Source organism: Chlorocebus sabaeus, chromosome 13, assembly GCF_047675955.1.
Source record: "Chlorocebus sabaeus isolate Y175 chromosome 13, mChlSab1.0.hap1, whole genome shotgun sequence".
Classification (NCBI taxonomy): Eukaryota; Metazoa; Chordata; class Mammalia; order Primates; family Cercopithecidae; genus Chlorocebus; species Chlorocebus sabaeus.
The window spans coordinates 37,782,999-37,810,817 of NC_132916.1; the positions used below are offsets into that span (position 1 = coordinate 37,782,999).

The 27,819-nt window shown below is 40.1% G+C and overlaps 1 long non-coding RNA gene across 1 annotated transcript; it reads right to left on the reverse strand.

The window, feature by feature from the left end:
- Positions 1 to 318: 318 nt before the first annotated feature.
- On the reverse strand, positions 319 to 27,371 carry LOC119625208 (uncharacterized). The gene is made up of 3 exons (XR_005241306.2): positions 27,312 to 27,371; positions 4,333 to 4,487; positions 319 to 430 (listed from the first exon to the last, which is right to left on the reverse strand). It is a non-coding gene; the product is annotated as an uncharacterized lncRNA (long non-coding RNA).
- Between the last annotated feature and the right edge of the window lie 448 nt (positions 27,372 to 27,819).

Below are 27,819 nucleotides of genomic sequence, written 5' to 3' on the forward strand. Positions count from 1 at the left end.
TGGTTGTTTTAGTTATCAAGCAAAGATGATTTCCTTATTGAGTGAGGTAGAGACAGGGACAGTACAGCAGAGACAGAGACGAACAGTTCCAGTGTCCAGTGAGAGCAGACTTCCCTTTCTCACCAGGTTCACACAGCGTGGGGGCCTAAAAGCCTCTATGATGCTTCCCCTGGAACTGCTCTTTTCTTTGATTTATGACTAGTTTGAGATGGAGCCAATAATAATGTGCATTCCAAACTTCTGGTACACTCTGGAAGGTTGCAGATAGATTTTCTATGTGCATTAAATACATAATAATGATGGTCATTCAGACCTCATACTTGGCAGACTGTACATTGAAGAGGACCTGTTTCTTATTTGGCAGTTCAAACCACCTGGAGTGACCAATAAATTCAAAGGGATTCTGTGTTTGACTTTCTCCAAGTAGATTCTGAGTAAGATAAGAACAAGAGTGGTCTATTCATTGGTTAGTAACCACTTTAATCTGTGAATTTCAAAATTAAAGAACCATCTGTAATCCTACCGCTTTGAGAGGCCAAGACAGGGGGAAATATCTTGAGGCCAGGAGTTTGAGGCCAGCCTGGGCAACATAGCAAGACCTCATCTCTACAAAAAATAAATAAATAAGTAATTAGACAGTGTGGTGGGCCTGTAGTCCCAGCTACTCAAAAGGCTGAGTCAGGAAGATCACCTGTGTTCCATGGCTGAACCCTGGAGTTTAAGTTTATGGTGAGCTACGATCGTGACAATATACTCCAACCTGGGTGACAGAGCTTGTCTAAAAAAAAAAAAAAAAAAAAAAAAAAAATTTAAAGGCCAAAGTACAAAGAAATCCACCATCTTACTCAGAATAGATTAAGGAGAATGTTTTCAAGGAGGTGATTAAAACTAAAGATCTTAGCTAGCAAAGCCTAGAGAACCTTTTAATTCCTTTCTGAGAAAACAAATTGCCTAAATTAAACAATCACTCCACCAAAGGCATTGAAAGGTCACTTTCAGCAGATTCCTTTTGTCAGAAACATCAGTACCAATTATTTCTGGTGTGCTAGGGATACTAGTTACCTTGTAAGAAGGAAAAACAAAACAAAACAAAAAATGAGCAAGCAAAACAATTGTTTTGTCATATTTCTGGAGACAGCGTATCTTAAATCCAGCAAACAGACCCTAGAAAAACAGGAAAAATCAACCTTTTTAGCACTGAACTTATGAACCTAATCATGAAGCACGACTCAGATTGGGCCTTATTTAGAGTTATCTAGGTCTTGGGCATTCTGATTCCTCCATCTGCTAGGTGCAGAAGTGGTATGGTCAAATGCAAGATTCAAGTCAGGAGGCCCAAATTTAAATCTAAGCTTTTACACATAACTCAGGCATGTTATCAAATGTCTCAGAATTTAAGAACCTTCCTCTTCAACAGGAAGATAGCGATATGCATAACACCAGGCTATAGTGGCATTGAATCTATCTAATCTTTTAGATTAATCTTTTAGATTAGCCTATTAAAGGGTCATATACACAGTGTGTGAACAGCAAATACTACGGTAAGAAATGAGCTGTGTACACTTGACCAACTCACTCCATTTCTCTGGATTTCAGTTTCCTTACCCATAAAATGGGAAATAACTAATAACAATCCCTTAGACTACACAGAGACTTAGGGGCAGAAGTGTTGGCGGTGAAGACACCAGAAGCAAAGGGGCCAGACCTTCAGCCTCCCCACTGCATACTGTTCACAGGACAGTCAAGGCAGGGCCTTCATCTTCATCCGCAGTTTTGTTTTTTTTTTTTTTTTTTTGAGACGGATTCTCGCTCTGTTGCCCAGGCTGGAGTGCAGTGGTGCGATCTCGGCTCACTGCAACCTCCCCCTCCTGGGTTCAATTGATTCTCTTGCCTCAGCTTCCCAAGTAGCTGGGATTACAAGTGCATGCCGCCATGCCTGGCTAATTTTTGTATTTTTAGTGGAGATGGGGTTTCACCATGTTGGCCAGGCTAGTCTCGAACTCCTGACATCAGGTGATCCACCTCCGTCAGCCTCCCAAAGTGCTGGAATTACAGGCGTGAGCCACTGCACCTGGCCTCATCTGCATTTTTGTGTGTGCTTTAAACGAAACAATGTATAGAAAGAACTTAGATGACACATTATATTATAAAATAATAGCAATTCTTGATATACTGTTCCATAAATTTCATCTTTTATAAAACAAATACATATTTCTTAGTTAACTACTGTTTAAGCCCTAGATTCACACCTTCATTAATTAATCAAGCCCTAATTAATCCTGAAGCTGGCTCCCTCCAGGGTGTTGGTCCTGGTGTTTTCCTAGGCCTGCCGAGAGGAGAAATGGACAGTGACCCTCCGATCAGATGAAATTCCAAAGAGAGTCTCCACTGGACTCACACTGAAGCTCCCTGCCTCCATCTCTAGAGAACTGCAAGTAAATTCCTTCCCAGAGCGTTGGGAGCCTCAGCTAACAACACGGGGATTAGAGAAATGGATTAGTCTGTCTCCTGGCTTCTCTTCTAGGAGAGAAGACAATCTGCTATAGAAGTACCAAATATGAAGGTTTCACATCTACTTCGCATCTTTTTGAGTTGCTTTAGCAGCAACCTGAAAAGCTCCTTCACTTATGCCCAATACTGCAAAATGTTGGGCTTGTGAATTTAGAAACACTGTCAACACTTTGCTGCAGGTAGATATTAACTGATATCAAATCACCACGGAATGTCTATAGAAATGAACCAGACGCCTAAGGCTTTCTGACTGAAGAAAGGTAAGCACAACGAAATAATTAGATATGATTTGCCATTTCTTTACAAATGTTGCTACATACTCAATTCAGCAGCATGTGGTTTCTCACTTTCATTATTAGCTTGCTTGTATTCATTGTGTCTAGCTCTCTGGAAGTGGTTTTGTAAGCCCTTGAAAATCAAATAATGCATTATTAAAAATCAATTTACTAGGTTAATCATAATGCTTTTTCATTATGGTGTGAACCTGTAATACCAGCTACTCGGGTGGCTGAAATAGGAGGAGCACTTGAGCCCAGGAGTACAAGATCAGCCGGGGCAACATAGCAAAACCCTGTCTCTAAAAAAAACCTAACATAAAAATAACATAAATAATGCTTTTCTCAGCACTAACAATTCAACTGAAATGTGGCTCTGTAACAATACTGAGAGAATGCAGGACTTTCAAACATCTTTAAGGAAGAAAGTGGGTACCCTGGATTTAGACATGGAGTTATCACTAGATATTTAAGGAATATATGTAAATTCCAAAGTTACTTAAAATGCCTCTCTACCCAACAAAGTTGAGATCATGGAGAAGATATATGTGCTACTTACCAATATTTCTAGCTTCCCTCTTTTAGGACAAGGGAATATTATATTGTCCTACCACCTTCAAATTATTAACAGATGTAGCCATGTGACTTCTTTAGGCCACCAGAAGGAAGGGTTTCATTTCTAACATTCTCCTGACCTGCCTGGCTACCAGTAAAGCACACACAGCAGACCCATCACATGAGTGAGGGCTGCCCTTGAGAATCACTCAGCCATTTAGCACACTTGACATGAGCAGGAGAGAAACTCTGTCACTTTACAACACGGATTTGTTTGCTTCCACAGCATGGCCTAGCCTTTCTCACCAGTGCAGAGTCCACCAAGCCCTACCATAGCAAGCTTCTTTGGGTCCCTAAGCATGTCCTCAATATTGTCTATTCACTCTTCTCACTACTCATTCTGTTCTTCTGCCTCCCTTTCATAAGGACCCTGATGTATACATTGGGCCTGCCAAGATAACGTACCCCATCTCAAGGTCCTTAACTTAACTGCATCTGCAAACATCCTTCTGCCATATAAAATAACATTCTCAGCAGGTGTCTTTTAATATCTTATCTCATCTTGCTCCTCTACCATTACACACCCCTTCTCACCCTTGGCTAGCACAGTGTCTTAAACATACATCCCCATTCATTTATTCAATGAATGCTTAGTTCAAAATGTATACCATATCAGAATCTCTGCTTTATCAAAAGCCCAAACAATATGGTTAATAAAGCTACGCACACACAAACATACACACAAAGAAAAAGCTAATGCACCCCCTAAAACAATACTAGGTAAGAAGAAAGTTGCTCAATCCAGGCTGTCAAAATTAATGGGAAAAGGAAGTAAACGATCCTCTCATACTGACACTCAGTAGTAAGTCCTTAAGAAATATTTAAAAATGCATCAAGTCTATGATTCTTTGCAGAAGCCCATGTATTGTATATACATATACCAGCAGTTAGTATATATGCATGGAATCAATCATCAATAGCTCAGCAGAACCTAAGCCATATGTCTTCTTGCAGAGAGTTGCTTATTAGCTGTCTTTCGTTCCTTCCAAATTAGACAATTCGAGAAAGGTAGAGACAGTTATTTCATTCTTCTCAGTTCTATTTCTGCTTTCTTAGTGCCTTCATATTCATCAATTCACAAGGGCCCTGAGGCAAGAAAACAGAACAAAAATCTCTCTTTAAACATGTGATCTCTCAAATCTGCCAAACTTGGTGACTTCATGGTAATTGTTTCAACCACTTTCTTCTGCTGACCCAATACTTGATATGCCATAAGATTGAAGACATTCTCTTTTATCTGCTGTTCAATTTGCTTGCTCTCCAGCCACTTACATATAGTTTTCATCATTTTTTTCAGAAGTACAACCTTGAAAATTCTAGGATCTTCCAATGGTGAGTTTAAACTAACTTGAGCAACTATCTATGGGGCTTCTAATTATCCCATGAGTGAATCCAATAATTGATTTGAAAATAAATCTCAACCACAACAATACAGTTTTAGCTCAAGTGCAGGTTCTGAAGTAGAAACTAAAAATATGAGACTAAAGTATTATTTTAAGGGGCTATGATAGGGAGAAAATGGTAAAATGTTTTTGCCACTGACAAGAACTACACAGGGGTTAGCAGCCACATAGTGGCCTGAGGCCTCGGAGGTGATGGCCTCCCTGGCTGAGGCTGTGAACTAGGATCAGCTGAGCCACAACAGTGAATCCCACAACATTCTCTGACACCTCAGACTAACCCCCTGCTCCTGTAGACTTTCTGCCCTTGAACTTCACAGCTGCTCTCATCTCCTTTCCAGGTTTGTCAGTTCTAGGTTTTCAGCTCACTTTATTCCCTAGCTTAGCTTCTGTTTCTTTATTCATAAAATAATGTTAGAAGAATGAATAAGGAAACATATGTAAAGCATGAGCATAATACCAGTATACTGGATCACAAAAAAAAAAAAAAAAAAGGTTACTTGGTTAATTCATTCATGTAATCACTAAATGTATTGAGGGCTTAATACGTGTAAGTCTTTCCAGTGGGTGTGGGAGATGTGACCAAAAAGTCACAATGCTTATCCACAATTATTCCCTACTACAGAGCAGAGTTTTTGACCCAGAATCTATGGAACTCTAGGGTATGGATATATATAACTTCAGAAGGTCTGTGAACTTTTGAAATTGTGAGCAGAATAATGTTATGTTTATATGTGCTTTATGTTTTATAATAATAATTATTTTTTGAGACAGGGTCTCACTCTATTGGCCAGATAGGAATGCAGTAGCATAATTACAGCTCACCACATCCTTGAACTCCTGGGTTCAAGTGATGCGCCCGTCTTAGTCTCCTAAGTAGCCAGGACTACGGGAGTGTGCCACCACCCATGGCTATTTTTTTTTTTTAATCTTTTCAATAAAGGTCAGGTTTTGCTATGCTGCCCAGGATTATCCCAAGCTCCTGGGCTCAAGTGATCCTCCTGCCTTGGCCTCCCAATGTGCTAGGATCACAGGCACGAGCCCCACATCCAGCCAAGAGTACTTTTCTAAAGAGAGAAGGTCCATTTCTTTCAACAGATCCTCAAAGAGATCTGTATTATGGTCATTCTTGGTTTTCACCTACCCAGCGTGCCTCTCCTGATAACACAACACATTCCTTCCCCTTGGAGAAGTACCATTTGCCATTCTCAATCGATATGGTTTGTATAAGGGCCAATCCCACCACCTGCCTCCAGGATCAGCCCTCATCCAAACCATATGGATTGAGACTAGCCAAGCTGGGCCAAACAAAGCAAAAAAGACATATACTTCCCAACAAAGCTTCAAAACTTGTAGAATTTAAGCCATAAATGTTTATAGCCATCTTTGCCATCATATGAGGAAGCCTGCCTAAAATAGAATAAGGAAGAAAGCTAAGTCGAAAGCTGAAGAAAGGCAAACTTATAGAACTTTTGTTGGAAGACTTAATTTCAGCCAGAATTGAGGTCAATTCCAGCCTGGGACTTTTTGGTTACATAAGCAATAAAGTTCTGTTTTCCTGAAATCTGTTAGAATTGTCTTTGTCTCCTTTTCAGTGAGAATCAATCCTGCTAATTCAGTTTAAATCTCCCCTACCCACCTCCCCCACTCACCAACAAATAAGCAAAACTCCTAGTTTATTGTCCCAGATACTAAGCTATCCAATCCAGCCAATCATAAGGCTCATTACTTTTTGTATCCTGAAATACAAACTCCACCCCACCACCAGGCCACAGTTTGCCATGCCCCCTCATTTTACTTTATCTCCACATCCACTTCTTCCAACCTTGCAGAACCCAAAAACAGAGATCATGTTTTCCTCTAATTGACTCTGAGCCCCTTACAGAATCACAAAAGCACCAAAATAGTTTCCTCCATGTGTTTTCCCTCCATCTTCAATATGTCAAAATGATTATACATCCTGTGCCCCCAATCAACATAGTAGCATTCAATATTTGGTACGCTCTGAATACATATTTGTGGAATGAGTAAAATAAGCCATGCTGGAACTTTTTCTGTTGTTCTTGAAAGAAAGAGAAACTGCCAGAATTGGAGCTTGATCCGGGGGCTTCCCAGGGGACCAACCTATAGGGAAGAAGATGTTGGTTTCATAGTTACTTGGTCCATTATAGTTTACAGAGGACAGTGCACACAAAATCAGAAAAGCAGTAAATGTGAGGCAATAGCTAGTTTCACTTTGAGAGCACAAAATTTAAACCCCACCCTAATGAAATTATAATACAAGAATAAAAAATGAAAGTTAATATATGAAAGCAAAACCAATCATTAAAATAAAAGGATGCGATTGAGGCTATATTTTCTCATGAAAAATCTCGTTTATGATATTTAATGTGATTTAAAGGATTTTCAAAACACTTAGTACAAATCTCTATTTAAATATTAATGTTTAAAAAATATTGCAGCCTAGGCAGCATAGTAAGACTCTGTCTCAAAAAATATATATTGCAGATTGTTCACTTATGTTACAACGTATACTGAAGTGGGAAATTCCCCGTTGACAAAATATCTAGAAAGTATGGCACTAAACTATACACATACACACACACACACACACACACACGCATTTGGATTAAAGGAATGAGCCTATTTAATGAAATGGACTATATTTTATCATGATATGTAAATAGCATTTCAGTTATAGAAAAAACACTACAAAAATCACTAGAGCAACTTTTTTCATTGCCAGACGTGAACATAAGGTGCATATTTTTGCAACTGTGTTTTTTAGAAAAGAAGAAGTAAAAGAAGAACCACCTGCACCTAGATGGCAATTCCCCACCACAGGGGGAGGGAGGCAGTGTTCGCCACTGCGCACTGAACAGGATGCTTAGGAAATCCCTGCGAGCTCTACAGGAAGTGAGAACACACAGAAATGCAAAGCTCCAATAATCCCTCACATATCACAGACTCCTCTAAATTTCCAATGGATGTTTCAAGAGTTGGTCCTGATGAGGTGGGAGGCGGAGACCAAAGGGAAGAGAAAAGAAAAAAAAAAAAAAAAGGCCATTTATGGGGCAGCTGAAAGGACATGGAGGTACAGAGGCAGAAATGGTGGGAGTGACGACATATGGGGCAAATGTGTCCAGACCCTCAGCCTCCCCACTACACCCACACTGTCCACAGGACTGTCGGGGCAAGACCTTCATCTGTGTCCTCGGGTTGAGGGGTTGCCTGCATGATCTGAAAGAGAAGTGTGAAACTCCAGAAGGGAAAAAAATGCCTCATTTGAAGGGAACTTCCCTTGCCAGTGAGGTTTCAGATCATGTTCTGTAACAGCATACTGGCCTGTGACAGGGCTTCCAGGAAATGAGACAACTCAGACGCAAAGTACTAAGGGAAAAATGTCAGTAGTGGCTTGAGAAAACTAGCTGTTGAGTCTGACAAAGCAAAGTTCTAAGATAGTGCGAAGTATAACTAGGGCTGCTTTGAAAAGGAATCCCAGAGAGCAAGGACTGGTGTTGCTTAGTTTTAACAAATAATTAGAGCTTCTGTTTATCGAAAGCCTACCATGTGTCAGGAGCCTTGCGTGCCTTATCTCTTATTCTTACATCAGATGATATGAAATTGACATTATTATCCCCATTCTCATCTGTAAAGTGAGAAAACGTACTCAGATAAATTAAGTAAATTAGCCAACATCACGCAGTTCCAGGGCCACGATTCAAGCCAAGGTCCATCCGATACCAATTACCATGCTTCTGCCTTGACCTTTCTGTCATTAATTCATGTGGTTCACTGTGAAAGTCACAGACTTCTTTAAACCTAGATTTCCCCTTATGACATGGTACAAGTAAACCTAATGTTAGATAAAATCATAGCCTATGATGAGCTCATTTAAGCCTCAATCTGTCTCTGTCACTAACCAATTCTGTGGAAAGGAACAACTCAAGTAACTTCTCTGGGTCTCTGTGTTCCCATCTAAAAAGTGGGGTTGTAGTGGGCCTCTACAGCTCTTGACTTCTATGAGGCACACCGAGTCCTCACATGCCAACATAAAAAAGGAAATTTCAAAATTGTCTTTGTTTTTTAACAAAGTATATGAGGGGAATATTCCAGTTCTCTACGAATAATATATATATTTAAAGAGCCTACGTTTAAAACATTAAAATGCTTTAAAACATTTTCTAGATGACCTTACGAAAGGAAAAAAAAGTATTCCTAGCCAACCCTTTGTCAGCAGAAAGGCCACACAGAAAAAAGCAAATCACCATTCTTTACCCCTCTCAGTATAAATCATTACTCACCGTGGGAAAATGATTACTTGCCAGGAAGTAGGGCCTATGAATCATTATACTGTTGTCCTCGACCTCTGATAGAGCGAGAATTAGGGGAAAGACTGAAAAGCTGAGGTGTGAACTCTGCTTTGCCAATAGTTCCACTCATGGCATCATAAAGCAATGAAAACAGAAAGCTGATCGAGCCGTAGGGCTGTCAAGTCCTGGTGCTGCTGCACTGCACGTCTGAGCCCAGAGCAGAATGACATGGGCCCCTGACTTTCTGAGTCACTCCTTGGTTCTGAGTCCTCACAGCCCCAGAGTCGTTTATCAGCAAATACAAACAATGCTATCTCTGGGCTTGTCCCGACAGTCAGCCTACTTGTTAATGCCTGTGTAAGAGATACCCAGCTTGCAAATAGGAGCAAAAGTCACAAGGAAGGGGTTAAGTTGCCTAACATCAGCATTCATTTCCTAAAATAAAAACACATGAAAGACAGACACCACAAATATGTGTTCCCTTGTGGTATCAGCAATATTGTGCTATAATTTCTCTTCTGTTGCTAATAAGTTATGGCACACAACTGTAAATTTTTTTTTTTTTTTTTTTTGAGATAAGATCTTGCTCTGCCATGCAGGCTAGAGTGCAGTGGCACAATAATGGCTCACTGCAGCCTCGACCTTTCAGGTTCAAGCAATCCTCCCACTTTGGCCTCCCAAATAGGTAGGATAGGCCAGGTGTGGTGGCTTATGCCTGTAATCCCAGCACTTTGGGAGTCTAAGGTGGGAGGACTGCTTGAAGCCAGGAGTTCAAGACCAAATAGCTAGGACTACAGGCATGAGCCGCCATGCCCAGCTAATTTTTTCAATTATTTGTAGAGTCAGAGTCTCGCTAAGTTACTCAGGCTGGTCTCGAACTCCTGAGCTCAAGTGATCCTCCCACCTCTGCCTCCCAAAGTGCTGAGATTACAAGCATGGGAGACACCTGTAGGTGGGTGAGGAGCAGCAATCCTTCCACCTCTGCCTCCCAAAATGCTACCATTACAGACATGGGAGTCACCTGTAGGTGGGTGGGGAGCTACCACGCCCAACCTACAAATACTTTTTATATTATGTTTTTCTACATGACCTTTGATGTCTTTAGAAAATGTTTTAAGCAAATGTTTTAAGCAAGGATCTTTTTTTGTGATTAAAAGCATAGAAAAATACAACATATTTAATATATGACACACCAAATATACAAAATCCTAGAAACTTATAGAAGGAGATAGGAAAATTGATCTTATAACTAATCTGAATATTGTTCTCTACTTTCCTTAATGTTTTTAAAGGTAGTGAAAGTAAAACTACATTGTTCTGATGGTGTAGAAGGGAGAATGTTTAAAATTCCTCCCAGTTTTAGGAGGAGATATTAGAACCTGTCTTTATTATAATGCATAGATTAGAGGGAAGAGGGTATTATACAGCCAAAGTGTTCCCTAATCAGTAGACTTTCACTGTATTTGATCCCTCCTTCTTAATAGTTTAAGTAAAATTTGAGCATGTACCACCATATATCTGTTTTTATTTATGAATTACATAATTGTTGTTAATATATTGTGAATAATATAAATCATTCATTAAAATACATCTTTTTAAAGATGGTATTTATTAATAATGATACATTTATATATTTTTATGATTCCCTTTTCCTGTACCTCAATAGATCATGTGCACCCCACTTTGGGATCACTGACCTTTTAGTTTGTTTGTCATGATAGAAGTCATCTACTAAAGGAACTCTGGAATGTTTGAGTCTCTAAATAATCTTGTTATAATCCAAAATAGCCTGTTAATTTCAAGATTGATCTTCAGGCGACTAAACTAAACACTCATAAGAAGTCACAAGGTAAAAGAGTTCAGGCCACTGTTTGGTTAGCTTACAAAGAGTTACTTCTATTTCCCTAAATGCTTTTGAATCACTGCCCATTGGCTTTGAAGGGACAACAAAATGTAGTCTCCTCAGTAACGTACTTTCCCTCAAGTGAAATGGAAGCCATTTCTCTAGAAGAGAACAAGGTTATATAAAGGGGAGAGAACACGTCTCCCTCCAAGATAGTTATGCAATGTGGGGAAGATTCCACAGAAGAGAGACAAAGTTGAGGCCGGGGGCGGTGGCTCACGCCTGTAATCCCAGCATTTTGGGAGGCCGAAGCGGGTGGATCACGAGGTCAGGAGATTGAGACCATCCTGGCTAACACGGTGAACCCCTGTCTCTACTAAAAAAATACAAAAAAATTAGCTGGGCATGGTGGCGGGTGCCTGTAGTCCCAGCTACTCGGGAGGCTGAGGCAGGAGAATGGCGTGAACCTGGGAGGTGGAGCTTGCAGTGAGCCGAGATTGCGCCACTGCACTCCAGCCTGGGCAACAGAGCAAGACTCTGTCTCAAAAAAAAAAAAAAAGAAAAAAAGACAGACAAAGTTGAATAGAGATGATAGTTCTTTTACTTGGACGTGGTAAAAACTCGAGTTTCTGGATAAACTTGAGTACTATTACTCAGTACTGGTACTGTTGGAAGAACACATAAAACGTCTGGCACAATCAGTCAAACAAATATGGGCCTGGGTCCCGGTGTTAGATGGGTACAGGAAAGCACTAAACCTCTCACACTCACTCTCCACCTACATGCCCAAAATCACAAAATTCCCCTACTTGAAGGGCGAACACTCCCCACTCAATTCACTTCCCATTTAAAAGTGTATTTGTTTGCTTTTCTAAAGACTACAAGTGGGTTGGGGAAACTCACCAAATCACTGTTAACACTTAGTGTGACCTTCAGGAAGATGCTTCATGGACTAATAAATTGTGCTAAGAGGATCTGAAATGTTGGTGATGGGGGTGTAGTAGAGAAGGAAGGACGAAAGGGAGAACCTGTTTGGAAAGCCTATTGATTTCTAAAGGGGTAATGCTGGGGTAGGGGGAAGTGGTGAATAAATTCTCTGACAGGCAAGCAACATCATTCACACTTTTGTTTAGAAATCATTCTAATGACAGCCACCCTAAATTTTGGTTCTATGTTGGGTTAGTTCCACAATCACTGAAATGAGGAAGTGAGCTCAACAATTTTGTAAACCTCAGAGTTGACAAGAAGTTATGAAAATTCCCAGTGGGGTTACATTAGACTGTAGCACTTCAACCAGGAAAAGCAGGGAGATTCCATTGATGAATCATATCTAAGGGACAAGGGAGGCTGTAGGGTTTTCTCAGACAAAATGAGTCTTTACAAAATTGGAGAGAACCAAATGGAGTTAACAAGTTTGGAAGATACGGGTGTATTTCCCATAGAACATGAGAATGAACACTGAATGAGAAATTCTTGGAAACAAAGACTGATACAAGAAGAATGCCTGGTTAGGAGTGAAAAAAGTAAGAGCAAAGATGCTGGTTCTGAGGCCAGAGGCAATGTTGGGGAAGAATCTTGGGATTGAGTCAGCTGGGACCAAGGAAGAGCCAACCATACCTGGATGGATTTAAGGAATGCTAAGACAGGTCCAAAGTCGGAGAGAAGAGGTGACTAGCGAGCCTGAGGACAGGGCCAGACACTGTAATACCAAATTCCTTACAGAATCAGCAGGGTAGGGCAATGTCTCCAGGGCAGGAAAGATGACCTTGCCAGAGGTGTTTTGATGGTAGACGCTGAAGGAGACAGAGATTAAGTGTACCAAGAAGAAGTACATTTATGGGAGATAACTAATATAGATGAAAATTTCTTGAAAAGTTTTTTCTTATTGAACACATCTGCTATAAAGGCTTTGGCATCAAATGTTGTATGATACAAAAATCGTAACAGCACTGAAGTGACTAATAAACATGTGGTGTCAAACCTAATGTGAGCATAAATAACTTTGAACACCGTAGATGGTAATTTGGAAGGTTCTAATTGCATCTTGACAACAAAACATAAACATTAGACTCTATCTGATGTCAAAACATCTGAGTGGAAAAAGAAAAACACAAGCTTTTTTTTTTCTGCAAAGGCCAAACATTTGTATATTTTGGAAGACTAAATATATATTTGATAAAACCATGGTGTATAAAGTCAAGGCATTCTATGATCTTCCTGGATGTAATTATTTTCCATAGCTTTGTGTAATCATGGTAAAATAGTACTAGTTCAATAACTAATAACTATAATAATAATTAACATGTAACAGTGGCTGAGTTTCCAAATAACTGTATGATGTATGTATTTTTAAAGCCTGTATTTTATACATGAGTCTTTTACAAATAAAGTAATTTGCTCAGTCACACAAAGGCAGAGGCAGGACTCAGAACTATATTTATCTGTTTCCAGAATCCTAGCTCATCCTACATCTGGCCATTTACATAGTTTTAATTGGTTTGAAACAAGTTTTTTTTTTTTAATTAGAAATCATTTCTGTAACAACATTTTATCTTATTGCATCCTGTTTTATTACATTGAAAGGACCTGCTTTCTTATTACCTCCCCAGTTACACTGGAATTCTTCCACAGCTTACATGAGGTCATCAGCCTCTGGCCACGTCTGGAAAACAGCAGGAGCTCAACTAATGTTTATTAAACTAAACTAGATCTAACATGGATACAAAATTAACACATCTGGGTGGGCAGAGTGGCTCACACCTATAATCCCAGCACTTAGGGAGGCCAATGTGAGAAGATCACTTGAAGCCAGGAGTTTGACACTAGTCTGGGCAACACAGAAAGATAACAAGACTATGTCTCTACAAAATAGTTTAAAAATTAACCAGCTGTGATGGTGCGTACCTGTCATCCAAGCTACACGGGAGGCTGAGGTGGAAGGATAGCTTGAACCCAGAAGTTCAAGGATGCAGTGAGCTATGATCACCCCACTACACCCAAGCCTGGGCAATACAGAGAGATCTTGTCTCAAAAACTAAATAAATAAAAATGGAAGAGTTTTTCTAGAGTTCAGAAAGCATGTCAGATTATTTGCATCTTAATTAATGGTACATTAGCTTCCAGACTTAAGCAAACAAGTTTCATCTACAATTTTGATTTCATTGGTTCTTTCAATATTAACATAACTTCGATGCAGTTTTATTGCTCTACATGTGTGTAGTTCAGCTTATTTATTATACTTTCCTTTCTGTTTTCCCTTTAGTTGATTACATACCAGCTTTTCTATGCTTCTTTCTTACTCCCCACCTTGTCATTGCCTCTAGACAAACCTATTTAGTCATTTGTTAGATTAAAGATAAAAAGACACAGGAAAAAAACAAACATGAACTTTGGGTATAGACATTTTTTCTTGTCTGTCTGTCTGTCTCTCTCTCTCTCTTGCTCTCGCTCTCGCCTTTTTTTTTTTTTTTTTTTTTTGGACGGGTTCTTTTTTTTGTTTTTTCCGAGACAGAGTCTCTCTCGTTGCCCAGACTGGAGTGCAGTAGCGCAATCTCAGTTCACTGTAACCTCCGCCTCCCGGGTTCAAGAGATTCTCCTGCCTCAGCCTCCCAAGTAGCTAGGATTACAGGTGCCTGCCATCACACCGAGTTAATTTTTGTATTTTCAGTAAAGACAGGGTTTCACTATATTGGCCAGGCTGGTCTCAAACTCCTGACCTCAACTGATCCACCCACCTTGGCCTCCCAAAGTGCCAGGATTACAAGCGCGAGCCACCACACTCATGCTGAGACGGGTTCTTACTATGTTGCCCAGGTCCAGGCTGGTCTTAAACTCCTAGGGCCAAGGGATCCTCCCGCCTCTGCCTCCAGAATAGCTGGGATTACAGGTGTGCCATTGCACCCAGCTTTAGACTTTTTAATTTTATTTCCCAAATTACTATAAAAGCAGCTTAGAATTATTTTTTTCTCTTCTGTTTTAGCCCATGTTATAACCTGGACAGGCAACTACTGATTCTTAATGTCTGGCCACTGATTTTTAAGTGCTTAAATATTCAAAAGTTTGTTAAGCATATTATTTAATATTCACTTATTATTCAGAGTCTGCGCCTAGGCAGAGCTCCTAATAAAAACACAAAAGACAACTGTTGGCATTCACTTTCATAACATAATCAAAATAAATTTCCTGATGGTGGGGAGTGCTTGCATGGTCACCTCCCTGCAGAACCAGGCTGGGATAGTACCACTACCGATTAATCCAGATACAAGAGCTATTTTCAAATACTCCCAATGCCCATAAGGAGAGCAGGCTCAGGAACAGGGCCCATGGCTATCCATCAATGTGAATCTCTAGATCCATCCCTTCTATTTGCTTTCCTACAAGACAAATACATTTTTTGAACTTGTACTGATCAATTTCAGCTGCACAGAAATAGAGATAGGAATATAACAAGATCTACCTCTTTTCTCCTGAAGCCATTAAACAGATGTCAGTTCTTCTCTAAAGGGACACATTTCAGTCTTAATTTCCAGAACACACCAGGTCAACATGTTATATGCCATTTTAGACTTTTCTACCTTCCCCAAAGAGTCAGCAACTAATTAATTCTTAAGAAAGAAGAAAGAAATGAGAGGACTACGAGATTGTGTACTGGCTGAAAAATTAACACTTTGGACCCAAAATAGACATGAGTTCAAATGCTGCTTCTTAAATAGATTATCTGAGCTATATTTCCTCTAGAAGCCTTGTTTTCCTGACCTGTAAAATGAAGACAGAATATATTCTCATCAGGTGGTCATGGGGATTAAATGATACTATACATATACCAACTATATACACATACATACACACACATATATATATAGAGTTGCATATGATACATATAATACATACACTCTAACATACACACACAGTGTATAGCATGGGACTCAGTAAATGGAAGCCATTGCTTATCAGTCAAACAATACTTATTAAGTCCTAGGAAAAGTATAGGATTCAAAAGAGGTACAATATTATTCCTTTTTTCAGAGAGCTTAGGATATTATTTAAAACTTAGGATAAAATTTTTGAAATATAATACATAATTAAGACATAAATTGTATAATTTTTACTATGTATACTATAGTTCAAAAAAAAAGGAAGTAATACATAAAGATGGTTGAATTTTTTTAATAACAAAAAAAGTTTAAGGCCGAGTGTGGTGGCTCATGCCTGTAATCCCACCACTTTGGGAGGCCGAGGCAGGCAGATCACCTGAGGTCAAGATTTCAAGACCAACCTGGCTAACATGTAAAACCCTGTCTCTACTAAAAACACAAAAATTAGCTGGGTGTGGTGGTGCATGCCTGTAATCTCAGCTACTCGGGAGGCTATGGCATGAGAATCGCTTGAATCTGGGAGGCAGAAATTGCATTGAGCCAAGATCGTACCACTGCACTCCAGCCTGAGTGACAGAACAAGGCTCCATCTCAAAAAAAAAAAAAGGTTTAAATGCATATGTAAAGTTATTCTTTAAACACTAAAATAGGAAGCAAATTTAAATAATACAGAATAGTTGTCTATTTTGTTCCATAGCATGGTCTAAGTTAGGACACAAGTAGAATGCATACTCAATTACTAAGCATTTAGCGTGGCATTTTCTTCTTCTTATGTTCCATCAATATCTAAACAGCCTTAAAAGACTATTGAAAAATACTTTTCCAACTACTATTAGGGACATAAGTATCAAAATATTACCTCTAATATAAATTTATTGTACAGAATTTACATTTCATAAATTTATCCTAAAAATTCAGGACCTCTTAGGCAATGATCTCATTTCTTCTCACATTAATGAAATATATTTTAGAGAAATTCCAGGTCAAGAGCACCTTGATAAAATGGCAAATCATAAAAAGCAAAAGCAAACAACAATGGGAGCACTTAATAGACTTGCTCTAAAGAACAAACAATAGGCATCCAGTTACTATTGATAGCCTAGGTTGACTGGGAGATCTCTTACATCCTAGAGTAATCAAAGTTGGCTACTCAAAAAGGTATTTTCTTTAGATTATTTACTCATCTAGTCAATTCCCAATATGAGCCAGGTATCATGTTGTAGGGAGCTGACATTATACAGGTAATCACTGCAATATAGTAAGTGTTTCAATGGACAAATATACAAATTCCTTGGGAAGCACATAATCCTAACATAAAGTTAGGATTAGCACATAATCACAGAAGAGGAAATGCCAAATTGTGGAATAGTTAGGAAGGGTTTCACTGAGGGAAATATTCATGCTGGTTATTTGACAAGCAGTATCCTTGAGAAGTAGATCCCAGTAGAAGTCTCTGAGGTGTCTGTCTGGTCTCCTACCTGAGCAACTAGCACTTGATTCCTTGGCCAGATTAACGTGAGCCAAAATACCTCGTGACTTCCTTGGAAATGCAGCTTAGCAACCATTTCTGGGGACAAAAGTCCATAGTAATAGGGACTTGGCTGTTACCATGTTTGATGGGCCTATGTCTTTTCTTCTTTTTTAAGGATCTTAATACTCCTTCCTTCCATCTCCGACTCTATATTCCCAACACTTAAAATTAACAGGGTTAGTAAGCAAGGACCAGTGGGAACAAGAGAAGAGAAAATGGTCTAATGGGCAGTGTATTCATTCAGTCCTCAGGAGTTTTCAGTGAACAGGTTGGATATATTTCCAATGTTTTTTCTCAAATTTTTAGGAAAATTAACTATTGAAGTTTTTTTTTTTTATTTTAATGAAAAGATGTTTATGGGCTGGGCACAGTGGCTCATGTCTGTAATTGCAGTGCTTTGGGAGGGCGAGGGAGGAGGATCACTTGAGGTCATGAGTTCAAGACTAGTCTGGGTAATCTAACAAGAACCCATCTCTACGAAACAATTTAAAAATTAGCTGGGGGTGGGTGGCATGCGACTGTAGTTCTAGCTACTCAGGAGGCTGAGGTGGGAGGATTCCTTGAGTCCAGGAATTGGAGGTTGCAGTGAGCTATGACCACACCACTGCAGCATTCCAGCCTGGGCAACAAAGTAAGACCCCATCTCTAAAAAAAATTAAAAATAAAAAAAAGGGGCCAGGTGCGGTGGCTCACACCTGTAATCCCAGCACTTTGGGAGGCCAAGGCAGGTGAGGCAGGTGGATCACCTAAGGTCAAGAGTTTGAGACCATCCTGACTAACATGGTGAAACCCATCTCTACTAAAAATACAAAAAATTAGCGGGTCATGGTGGCGGGCACCTGTAATCCCAGCTACTCAGAAGACTGGGGCAGGAAAATCGCTTGAACCCGGGAGGCGGAAGTTGCAGTGCGCCAAGATTGCACCACTGCACTCCAGTCTGGGTGACAAGAGTGAGCCTCCATCTAAAAAAAAAAAGAAAGGCTATTTGTGGTGTTTTAACTGGAAAAAATATCTTTGAAAGAAAATAAAAACTGGGTAACATATAGAGCTGATACAAAGAGGATTACAGTACCTATATACACACATAGCATTATTAAAATGTATAGAATATAAACACATATTATATACAAATCTTCTAAATAAGACTCTCTAGATTTCAGTCATTAACTCAAAAACATTGCTTCTCCATGCTGCTTATTAACTTCTGTTCCAACAAGTCCTTTACACTCCTGACTCAGTCATGTGGGTACATATTTTTAGTTCACAGGACTAATTAAGAATATTTATTAAACTTTCTGGCCTATCCCTCAGCTTTCTGATCACTGGGAATCTACATCTGCAGATATTCTTCAATTCCCAAGTGTACACTAGACTTGAAAATGTTTGCCCAAGTTTTCGACCTGGGTTCTATGCTATGAGAATCACATCGCTAAATGAAATTGCATTATTTTAAGTGTATTCCATTTGGTGTGCTTTTTAGGACTTTGCTTTCTATTTTCATTGATATTTTGCCAGGATTTTTCCTCTTTGTCTTCTTTCTCCACTCCTCACTTTACTATTGTCTCTCAACAAACCTATTTCTAGATGTAAACATACCCATAAAGAGGGGAGCTAAGGCTGGGCGCAGTGGCTCACGCCTGTAATCTCAGCACTTTGGGAGGCAGAAGTGGACAGATCATGTCGTCAGGAGTTCGAGACCAGCCTGGCCAACATGGTGAAACCCTGTCTCTACTAAAGATACAAAAAATTAGCTGGATGTGGTGGCAGACACCTGTAAGCCCAGCTACTCAGGAGGCTGAGGCAGGAGAATCACTTGAACCCAGGAGGCAGAGGTTGCAGTAAGCTGAGATCACACCTTTGCACTCCCACCTAGGCCACAACAAAAACTCCCGCCTAGGCCAAAACAAAAACAAAAACAAAAACAGAAACAAAACCACAACAACAACAACAAACAACAGTTAGGGGAGCTAAAGGAAATATCTTGAGAAACAGTCAGCAAGAAATCACAACTTCCTGATCCGGGGAAGATGGCTGGGGCTTTTTAAGCACTGAGTCTCTCCAAAAGGATGCAAGCTGATATTGCATCATTTCTAAACCTTCTAATCTACTCGCTAAAAGTATATAGATTTATAATTAACTAAGTATATATACTAAGTGGGAGCAGAGGGTTCTGGGGTAAGGGGATATCAAATAAATAAAAGAAAGGAAAGAAATGTATTTAAGGAACTGGATCTGAGCTGTGAGCCTCATATGCACTCATTTAATGTCTAAAACAAAACTGCAAAGTAGGTATGACTATCTCTGAGCGATAAACAGAGACTCAGAGAAGTTAATTAACTTTCCAACATTCTCATAGCTAGTAAGTGAAAGACCCAGAATTTGAAAGCAGCTGGGCTGATTCTACAGTTCATGCTTTCCACTTGCTGAACTCTGCTCTCACACCAAATGGGACCGCCCTGAAGATGCTGAAGATCCATAGGGGGAGGAAAGATTTACATTGAAAAGGGGGGAAAAGGTCTACTTAAAAAAAGGAAACCAGCAAATACAAGATAGGATACAGTAAAATGCAACAAGGAAGGTGGTCAAGAAACATAACGCATGGCCATTGACAAAAAGCAAAGAAGAGGAACAACCTGAGTTGGATGGAGGTGAGCTTTGATGTTCCCACCTTGAGCTCATTAATATTTACCTTTCCTGGGCTGATATGGAATTTGGATTTATTGGATGATTGCTCCGCGCTCTCTTTGACCTTGTCTCTGAATGTGTATACAGAGTCCTGGGATCCCCACGTATTGTTGTCATTTTTCCTTCCCTAACCTTCTTACTCACCTATCCTTACCAAAACTCTTCCCCAAAATACCAGCTAAGCTAGTAATTCTTGAAAAATAACAAGTAGAATTTGAAATTGTTTTGATAACGTCTGTGCAAACAGCTGCAAATTCTATAGATCACATCATCCTGAGGGCTGCAGTGTTTACAGTAAGAAAGAGTCAAACCAAATATTTGCATCTGGGGCTTTACCTGTTAGAACAGCAGTGAAGAGTTCAAAGTCCAGGCTCAAGGCAACCATGGAGGGCTATCAGCAAGCTTTATGAGTGTTTCCCTCGAAGTTCCTAAGAGCTGACTCTCTCGGCCTTCTGCCGGCTCCTTTGAAATGGAGCTATCAGCTCTCCTCATTCACTTATCACAAACATGTCCATTACTGGGCCAGATAAAATTGTTTGAGTGCTCATTTGAAATCCTAAGCACCCATTCCTGCTTTGGTCCAGGAAGACATTTAAAGTTACAGACTGATGAAAGGGGAAAAATAATTGAGGACCTTTATCCACACCATCAACACCTCTTGTTTCCTTCCCAGAATTTGAACTGGAGACCCTGGTATGCAGTAATAATTCGGAAAATACCCGGACATTCTTCTGGGAACCCCCAACACATCTTTCTTTCATTCTTTAGATCATTATGAATCAGGATTTTAAAGGGAGTAACTTCATTTTGGTTTTGGTAGATTGAAATTAATTTAGGCCATTAGATGAAAGAAAGAGAAGGAGTGGAAATGTACTCATCCTATACTACCCCAAGTCTGGAAACATTACTCTTGAAAAAAAAATCATTTTTAAAAATAAATTTAGCACAAATAATTCCCAGGGAAACATAAACCCACATTTCTTCTAATAAAGAATATTGTAAGGCCCAGCATGGTGACTCACGCCTGTAATCCCAGCACTTTGGGAGGCTGAGGCAGGCAGATCATGATGTCAGGAGATCGAGACCATCCTGGCTAACATGGTGAAACTCCGTCTCTACTAAAAATATAAAAAATTAGCCGGTCATGGTGGTGGGCGCCTGTAGTCCCAGCTACTCGAGAGGCTGAGGCAGGAGAATGGCATGAACCTGGGAGGCGGAGCTTGCAGTGAGCCAAGATCTCGCCACTGCACTCCAGCCTGGGCGACAGAGTCAGACTCTGTCTCAAAAAAAGAAAAAAAGAATATTGTAACTAGTGGAGCCTCATGTCTTACTAGAATAATGAGTAGGTACCAGATACTTGCTGGTGAATTTTTGTCTAATACTGAAAAAAGAAGCATTTTACAGGCAGTGGGCAACTTACACTTTCAGTTTTCTGGGCTTTCCTGATGTATATATCAGACATACCACCTAAACAGAAAAATATGTGTCTACAAATCTAGTGTGTGTCTACTGGTTGTATACAATCTAACAAAGCAAAATTGACTATGTTTTAAACCTTTGTGCTTTAAATATTGATAGCATTTCATCAATTACAGACTAAATATAGTTTCAGCCGAGTTCTGAGGATTAATAATAAAGGAAAATATCTTTTACAATCTGATTTTACTTTTTGATAAATAACAAGCCAATATTTAGGGCTTGGAAAGTATTTTACCAATTATTTTGTTCCTCTCTAAACATATCACAGAAGAGTTAAAAGCTGAAATAGGTCCCATTTCTTGGAGGCTTACATTACCAAGTTTTCAAAAAAGCAAGGTTTATTTATTTATTTATTTATTTATTTATTTATTTATTTATTATTTTTTGTAATCCTCAAGAGTATCCCTACAACCAACTTCAAATGGCCTGATAGCTTTGAAAGCCTCTGAGTCAAGGCTCAATAGCTGAAACAAAAAAGCCAGAGAATGATCTGTTCAACAGACTAAGGCATGTAAGAATAAAACAAAACTGCTTTCTGCCGTTACCAAAACTCCTAAATTATCTTTTCCTAACTATTTAAGAGCAATAAATGCAACTCCACAAAGCCTGAGAGCCTTTCATAGGGTATGGCTGTAGTCACTCCTCAGTTGGAGCCCTGGGAAATACCACAAACCTCAGAGAATTGCACGTATGTGGAAACTTTTCCCATAGAATTGTAGTAGGTGTGTGTTGTGGTTCAAGTCCCTTTATGACTAACGTAGTGGCTGGTTTGTTTACAATTTCGTTTCTTTTTTTTTTTTTTTTTGAGACAAGAGTCTTGCTGTGTTGCCCAGGCTGGAATGTTGTGGCGCAATCCTCCCTGGTGCCAGCAATTCTCCCTGCCTCAGCCTCCTGAGTAGCTGGGATAGCAGGCGCCAGCCACCACACCAGGCTAATTTTTGTATTTTTAGTAGAAACGGGATTTCGCCACGTTGGCCAGGATGGTCTCGAACTCCTATCCTCAGGTGATCTGCTCACCTCGGCCTCTCAAAGTGTTGAGATAACAGGCATGGGCCACCACGCCTGACCAAGATTTCATTTCTTTTACTGGTCTAAGTGGCTACAAAACGTTGCAGTGAGGACTGTTTGCAGGGTTTTCATTTTCGTTTCTAACCAGTGTACCAGTCCTTTTAGAAATGCATCTCCCAAAGAAAGGACGAGAAATCTGCAGAGCAGGGAGGAGACCAGCAGAAGTCTAACTTGTGATTGTACCTGTCTGCCCTGAAGGGGAAATTGTTTTCCCAGTAATAAAAATGTGGTGGAGCCTAGAATCTTTATTCAGTTGAAGTTTCTTCCAAGAACAGCAAAGCGGGCCCTCGAGGTCTAAAACTGCTTGGGCACGTCCATGTTCACCCCTGGCCTCTGCAAGATGCAACCATGTGGCCTTGGGGAACAATAAAAGCCGAGGTGTATCAGGCCAGCCCCCTGACCATAAGCTATGCTTATCACACCAACTACTCCTTGTTTTCATGCTGAAAATATGCATCTCCCGGAAGCTCTTCTCTCTTGCTCAGATGTGTGTGATGTGATTTACATTATGGAATGCAGGGGGCATGTGCTCACAAGCATTCTGATTCAGGAATCAGGTTTCTATTATGTACTCCATTTGTATTGCCTTCTATGGTGACCTTAATACTTTTTTTCTTTTTAATTTGGGACTTATTTTAGAGGAATTTATTTTCTATCAAATCCTAAACCTACAATGTTTACATAGAAAATAATTGCACTACAGTTAGCAAAATGTCCTGGGGCCTAGCTTCACAAGTCCCATTTTCCTGAGGTCAGGGGGCCCTTGGCCTTGGTACCTAGGGAGGGCACTCGTGAGTAACTGAGGCAGGAGAACATCCCCCTTGGCCTACTCTCTGGGCAGTTACCTTCTGTTGAGTGGTGTGTGGGTGAACATATATGGGATTGCAAGTTCCTCAAAGAGATAAGACAGGTTTTATGGATATATCATAGATAGATTTGCCAGAACTAGTTATATCAATATGTTGTGCTTCCTCCTGAGGCTGTGTTTGTGTTCATTGAAGCTTACTTCTCAGGCAAATGTAGGGAGTAATAAACAAGCTTTATGTTCCTGGGAGTCAGGAAGTCTAGTTAGCATGGTTTAAAGCCTTCACTTTACCACTAACCAACCAGAAGATTTTGTTATGTGCACTTTACTTTGGGAAGCCTTGGTTGGAATGAGAAGAGTCTAATAGATTTTTTTTTTTTTTTTTTTTTAAGATAGAGTCTTACTCTGTCACCCAGACTGGAGCGCAGTGGCATGATCTCGGCTCACTGCAACCTCTGCCTCCCAGGTTCAAGCGATTCTCCTGCCTCAGCCTCCTGAGTAGCTGGGATTACAGGCATGTGCTACCATGCTCAGCCAAATTTGTATTTTTGGTAGAGACAGGGGGTTTCAATATGTTGGCCAGGCTGGTCTCAAACTCCTGACCTCAAGTGACCCACCGGCCTTGGCCTCCCAAAGTGCTGGAACTACAGATATGAGCCACTGCACCCAGCCTAGATAGTTGAGTTTAGTTTTTTTGTTATTTTTTTCTCTGTAGGATCTCTGAGTCTTTAATACGCTAATGGGTATAATTGTAAGTTCAACGCGTGTATAATGCACCCCAAGTTAGTATGGCTATTGAATACTCCCCCACCCCAATAAAAGCCTATTATTATAACTTGAGCTATAAGTTTCTATAGAATATAATTCAAAAAACCTCTTTCTAGAAGCAGAAGTTTTCTTCCTGCTCTAAAGTTCTATGAATTTACAGAAATAATGCAGAATTACACACTTTATTGGAGATAGAAAAAGAGGTCCAGTTGATGATCATATTGTAGCAATAAGGGATTTATATTGCACATAAACGTATTCACTATAGATAGTTTAAGCAGAAGGGTATTTTTTATAACCAATTTATACCATTTAATTGAAGACCAAAAAACTAGTCTTGAATGCTACCAAGGAAAACCCAGGAAAAATGCCCAACCACATCAATTTTCCTACCAAAAACACCTCTGCTGTTGCTGCTGACTTTTTGGCTCACATGGCACTAGAAAACAGAAGTGAAAACTCCACTAAAGCACCCCTGGAAGCACTACGCATGCCACTGTGCTTGCTCAAAGCCACAATTTCCCCACGTGTGTACACTACCTCACCTTGCTTACTGCTGCTTCAAGCAGCACATTGTGGTAGGCAGAAGTCTGAGATGCTCCCCAAGATTCCTGCTCCCTGACATGTATACCCTTTACAGTACCCTCTCCTCCAATGTGAGCAGGACTTGTGAATACAGTGGGAGGTCACTCCCATAATTACATTCTACCATATGGCAAAAAAGGATTTTGAAAATATAATTAAGGTGTCCAGTTAGTTGGCTGTGAATGAATCAAGAGTGAGATTATTTTGGGTGAGCCTGACCTAATCAGGTGAACAGTTAAAACAAAATAGAGATTCGAAGCCAACGCCACTTTCCTGTTGGCTTTAAGGGAGAAAACTGCCATGTTGTAGGGGAAGGCCACGTAGCAGAAAATGGCAAGAAGCCTCTAGGAGCTGGGAATGATCCCTGATTGATAGCCAGCAAGAAAGCAAAGACTTCAGTCCTACAACCCCAGAAACGGAATTCTGCCAACAACCAGAAACCCTGGAAAATGATACTGATAAGACTGTAGCCCTGGCCAACATCTTTTTTTTGTTTGTTTTTGTTTTTGCTTTTTTGAGATGGAGTCTCACACTGTCGCCTACGCTGGAGTGCAATGGTGTGATCTCAACTCACTGCAACCTCCGCCTCCCGGGTCCAAGCAATTCTCCTGCCTCAGTCTCCTGAGTAGCTGGGACTACAGGTGTCCACCACAATGCCCAGCTAATTTTTTGTATTTTTAGTAGAGATGGGGTTTCACCATGTTGGCCAGGCTGGTCTCAAACTCCTGACCTCATGATCCGCCCACCTTGGCCTCCCAAAGTGCTGGCATTACAGGCATGAGCCACGGCACCCGGCTCATCCCTGGCCAATATCTTGATTTAAGCGTTGTAAGAGCTTGAGCAGAGGATCGGTTAATCCATGCCCAAACTCCTGATTTGCAGAAACTGTGAGCCAAACAATGATGTTATTATAAGTTGCTTAATCTGAGCGTGCAGCAATAGAAAATTAATATTTGCCTTTGCATGACGGAGCCCAGTTTACTCCTCACATTCAAACTGCAAGAGCTTTGGGAGAATTACATTGCTAGCTTTCCGTTCTCTAAAATTCAATAAGAGAAGCCAGAAGTGATTGTTGTTTATATTAAGCGAGTCAATCTCTAGTGTCAGCCACCCACTTCTTTTGAAAATTATTTTTCCAAACATCTTTTACAGGCTATATGATAGGCTAAAAGACGTCATTTCATTTTTTGTTTGTTTGTGTAAAATGGCAAAGATCAACCTGTCCTGTGAATGAGTATTCAAGAAAAAGTAATTAACATTGCTATCCGCAATTTCCTTATATGTATCAACCAGTTGGGTGAACTCATGTAAATATTCCTGCTGATTTCTCTATTAAAAAATGCTTAGAGAATAGACAATTCAGTTAGAAGATTACTGCTACTCCAGGAGTGGCCGCTTTAGCAGGACTGTTACATGGAGACTTTCCAAGACCTTACACACATGTTGATAAGAATGCCTGTGGCCTCTGGTTCTCATCAGTATTGAGTATATGGATAATACTCTCATTGGTCTTCTCCTAGGGAGGCCAACAAACCATCAACAAAGTACAGCTAATAAGAGAGGAGGGATTTTTAGAAATCTTTCAGCAGAGAAGCATTAGGGTAAGTTACATGTATCTGATGATGTACTACTATTTCTCCCAGAGAGTGTGAGAGGATGGGGAGCCGACAGTGTTCCATGAAAGTCGAAAAGTTTTCTGATTCACCGCAAAGTTGAATTTGTTTTCCATATAATGAATGTGTAGCATTTGATTCTCCCCACACTAAAGTGATTCGGCTTATTTTTACATCAAGTAAAGTTTAGCCATCTCCCTTGCTTTATTAATACTCTCTAACCCAACCTCCTTTCATTTCAAAACCACCACTGGTGAGGAAGGGTAAACAATAAGAACGACATGTAAGAAATTGTGGTATCCAAAAACAAAACGAAAAGCCCCATTTGCTTTACCTCATGTGGTGATTTCCCAGACTTGTTCCTCTTGGCAGTGTTGAGCTCGGCATTTTCTCCCGGGGAGCAGAGCAACTTCTTACAAAACCTTACTTCATGGGTTTTCCCAGGTGCCTGTTATTTCCTGAACAGCACATAGGAGCAGTCCCTTAATTTTTACACTTCTGAAAGTTGGCAAAGTGCCCTCAGAAAGTCTTGTCGTATTTCAGTTGATTCATTTGCAACAAACTCAGTAGGAGTCAGGACATGTATCATTATTTCCAGTTTATAAACAGCAGAAACGTCCATTTCTAGAGTTACATAACTGGCTTACACTATCATAAGCCATGACATGGAGATCAGAACCCAAGTCTTTGGAGTGTAAATGAGGCAATCTTTCCCCAGGACCCCTGTCCTCTTACCAATACATGAGTGAATGGCTAGAAATAAAAATTTAATAGGCAATGGCTTCCTGCTGTTCTCTAGTCTTGCCTACCCAAATCCTCTTCGCACTCAGAAAATGCACATGAGACACTATTGACAAAACTAAGTACAAGTTTCCAAGCATTGACCTTTGAATAGGAAGGAAAAAGAAAAAAGAAATTCCCAAGCATAAATTTGTATACTGCTTACCTCATAAGTTTTACCCTTTTTCTCCAGAACAACCATTTCTTATAGTCTGTTCCTAACACCTCCTGGCTTCCGCCTAGACTTGCCGCTGACTGCCTTTTTTGTCTGAGTAAGTTGCATTTGCCCCTGAAGACTCTGCTCAGACTTTTCCCAGGCTGGTCAGGAGAGTCCTTTTCCTATCCAGTCTATTTCTCTTCTTATCACATGATTAAAATTTCTGATAAAGTGTGCACAACCCTCTATAGGATATGAGCACATTTAGGTGTCATCTTGAGTCCTCTATATTTAACTTGGTGCTGGGAATTTCAGCACTGCAATGTTTGTGGAATTAGGATGTAATAAGCAACGGTTTTATTGGCTAGGAAATAGTGGCAAACAGAGGTGAGCCTTCAGAGGTGTAACTTCCCTATCCAAACTTGCTCTGTGGGGACTGAGTGTCTAGGAAGGGGATGAGTCACCTCCTTTTACACTTTGCCATGGGTTGGTCTAGAGAGGGGAGCAAAGAGCAGAG